At 57.2% G+C, this 3,694-nt stretch overlaps 1 pseudogene; it reads right to left on the minus strand.

Moving 5' to 3' along the window:
* LOC107582556 (lysyl oxidase homolog 3-like) overlaps window positions 1-3,694 on the minus strand; it is a 25,052-nt pseudogene that overhangs the window by 11,356 nt on the left and 10,002 nt on the right.

The following is a 3,694-nucleotide window of genomic DNA, read 5'->3' on the forward strand; positions in this document are numbered from 1 at the left end:
AATCGTCGACCGAAAATGCGTGCAGGTCCCCTACCCTCTTGATGGAGGCAAATGCAAGCAGGAGCAGAGTTTTCATTGACAGAAACTTCAGCTGGACCGCCTGCAAAGGTTCAAATGGGCCCTGCTGTAGTGCTGTGAGAGAACTAGAGTCAGCTGGCTGCCGAGGGGACGGAGGAGCTCAACAGGGTCTACACTATATGGACTCTCTGGAGTGGTTTTAGCAAGCCGACCCAAAGCTGGGGGCTCTCAGTGCTTCTACCCGTTTGAGGTGAGAACACAGGAGGATACCGGCTCCACACGAAGGCTATAGAATGTAGCGGACATGTTAGGGGTCGCCCAGCCCGCAGCTCTACAGATATCTGCCAGCGAGGCGCCACGAGCCAGCGCCCAGGAGGATGCAATACTCTAGTTGAATGAGCTCGAACGGGCAGGGCACACCCTGTGCCTGATACGGCAGGGGGATGGCGTCCATTATCCAGTGGGCCATCCTCTGCTTAGAGACGGCATTCCCCTTCTGCCAGCCTCCGTGACAGACAAAGAGCTGGTGTGAGGTCCTGAAGCTTTGCATCCGGTCTACGTAGCACCTTAAGGCTCGGACGGGACAGCGCAAAACTAGGGCTGGGACTGCCTCCTCCGAGGGCAGCGCTTGCAGGCTCACCACCTGATCCCTGACGGGAGTAGCGAGAACCTTGGGCACATAGCCAGGCCGGGGCCTCAGGGTTACCTAGGAGTCAGCCCGAACTCTAGGCACGAATCGTCGACCGAAAATGCGTGCAGGTCCCCTACCCTCTTGATGGAGGCAAATGCAAGCAGGAGCAGAGTTTTCATTGACAGAAACTTCAGCTCGACCACTAGAGTCAGGTCCCAAGAGGGTATAGAGGGGGGCCGTAGAGGATTTACCTTTTCACCCCTTAAGGAACCTGATGACCACGTCACGGGTGCCCCGTCTCTAAGTCAGTAGATCCTTCCTCAGAGGAATCGGCCAAGGAGGGGCTGTCGCGAGGAGCATTAGTTCTGGGAACCAGGTCCGGGTAGGCCAATAGGGTGCCACCAATAGGACCTGCTCCTCATCCTCCCTGACCTTGCACAGTATATGTGCAAGAAGGCTCACTGGGGGAAACGCATATTTGCAAAGGCCCTGCGGCCAGCTGTGTGGCAGTGCGTCCGTGCCGAGTGTTCCCTCGGTCAGGGAGAAGAACAACTGGCAGTGAGAGGTTTCTGGAGAGGCAAACAGGTATACCTGAGCGGCTCCGAAATGTCTCCAAACCAGCTGGACCATCTGGGGATGGAGTCGCCATTCTCCCGGGAGCGCAGCTCGATATAGCTCGTCGGCTGCCCGGTTGAGCAGCCCAGGAATGTGAACAGCACAAAGCGACCTCAGATGCTTCTGACTCCAGAGGTGGCAGGCGAGTTGTGACATGCGACGGGAGCGCAGACCACCTTGTAGACCACAGTTGTCCGTGCGGACTAGTACATGCTTGCCTTATAAGCGCCCTTTGAGACGGCTCAAGGCAAGGTGCACTGCCAGCAACTCAAGGCAGCTGACGTGCCAGTGCAGTTGGGGCCCCGTCCAAACCCCTGCCACTGCAAGCCCATTGTACGTGGCCCCCCAGCCGGTGGTTGAGGCATCCGTGTAAACCACAGCATGTCTGAAGACCTGTTCTATGGGCACTCCTGCCAGGAGAAACGCAAAGTCTGACCACGGGGTGAAGGTTTGGCGGAAGGCCGGTGTAACTTGGACCCGGTGAGTGCCGCGTAGCCATGCCCACCTTGGGACTCGGCCATGGAGCCAGTGCTGAAGCGGTCTCATATGAAGCAGCCCCAGTGGCGTAACTGCCACCGTAGCTGCCATATGCCCCAGGAGCCTCTGAAATTGTTTCAGTGGGACCACCACCCTGCTCTTGAATGTATTCAAGCAGTTCAACACCGACTGAGCACGTTCCTGTGTGAGGCGTGCTGTCTGTTCGACTGAGTCCAACTCCATACCGAGAAAAGAGATCCTCTCCGTCGGGGAGAGTTTGCTCTTTTCCCAGTTGACCCGAAGGCCCAACAGGCTGAGGTGTGAGAGCACCAAGTCCCTGTGTTCGCACGATCCTGAGACTGCGCTAATATGAGCCAGTCGTCGAGGTAGTTGAGAATGCGAATGCCCTGTTCTCTCAGGGGAACAAGGGGTGCCGCCGCAACTTACGTGAAGACACGGGGCAACAGGGACAGCCCGGAGGGCAGGACACCGTACTGATATGCTCATCCTTCAGACGTGAACCACAGCAATGGTCTGTGGTGCGGAAGGGTCGACACATGAAGTACGCTTCCTTCAGGTCGACCACTGCAAACCAATCTCGGGGACGGATGCACCCGAAGATGCGTTCCTGCGTCACCATCTTGAACGGTAACCGGTGAAGGGCCCGGTTCAAGACACGCAGGTCCAAGATTGGTCGTAATCCACCGCCTTTCTTGGGTACAATGAAGTAGGAGCTGTAAAACCCCATCTTCATAACGGCTGGTAGGACCAGCTCTATCGCATCCTTCGCCAGTAGGACTGCGACCTCCGCCCGCAAGACAGGACCATTGGGCGCTTTCACTGTTGTTAAGCGGATGCCACTGAACTTGAGGGGACGCCGGGTGAACTGAATCCACAGGCCGTATAAGCATCACTAGCCAGTCGAGTACCTACAGACCTGGGAGGGGAGGCACGGTTCGCCCTGCCGGGTGGAGGCAGTATTAGGACACACTTGCATCGCAAACGACCGCTCCACCGGGGGGACCCTTGTAACCCCCTAGCTGCACCACCGTCGAGGGTGGTGAGAGAGGAGGAACCAGCAGATCAGTTTCCGGCAGTAAAAGGTGCCGTCCCTGACCTGGTGAGCTCCTCATGCACTTCCGGGAAGAACCAGCGCAGACCACCCCGAAGAACCAATCATTCAACCTTGAGGGCTCGGGACACGGTGGAAGTCTCCACTCGAGCCCTACCCCTACGGCGGCCCGGGAAAGCATAGCCGTTATTTCCGGATCCGATTCAGGCATTGCTACAGTCCCGGAGGAGAGCAGCGCAGCCGAATCTTCCTCTCCAGAAAGCTCCGGCTCACCCTCCGATGCAGCGATCGACATCCGGTCGTCGGGAGGAGCGCCAAAGGATACGGCTGGTACGCTCCTTTTTTTTGCAGAGAGCCCAGCACGTTCCATTGGCAGCTAAACTGGTGGCGGAGTGCCTCAGACCACCCGCGCTACTGCCTGAAGTAGCCCCCAACTGGCTGCCGCAATGAGGAGAACTAGATTGAGGCAGAGGCAACGGAACTCCGCCCCTTGAGAAAAAGGAGCTTGGCCCGCGACTCCGAGATGATCATCTTCCCGCAATGAGAAGATGACTCATCCACAAACGCCACCTCAGCGTGCTACATGCCCAGGCACGTGAGGCAGTGATCGTGACCATCACCCAGCGCCAGGTAACGACCGCATCCAGAAACGCCCGGGTGATACGTTGTCTATAGCAAGATCCACATCGTCTTTACAAAGATGTAACGTCAAGTTTGCCATGCAACGTTGTCTTTAAAAAGACACGCCCGAAATTGCTCTTTTAGGGAAAAAGCTCTTTTAGCGTGCTGAGGCGCACAGGGGAGATGATCACCTGCAACACAAACGGGGTAGTGCAGCCTGATGTGTGTAACCCACTCGACACGGGAAACCACCACCGCTG

Source organism: Sinocyclocheilus grahami, unplaced genomic scaffold (genome assembly GCF_001515645.1).
Source record: "Sinocyclocheilus grahami isolate Dianchi unplaced genomic scaffold, SAMN03320097.WGS_v1.1 scaffold45.1, whole genome shotgun sequence".
Taxonomy (NCBI): Eukaryota; Metazoa; Chordata; class Actinopteri; order Cypriniformes; family Cyprinidae; genus Sinocyclocheilus; species Sinocyclocheilus grahami.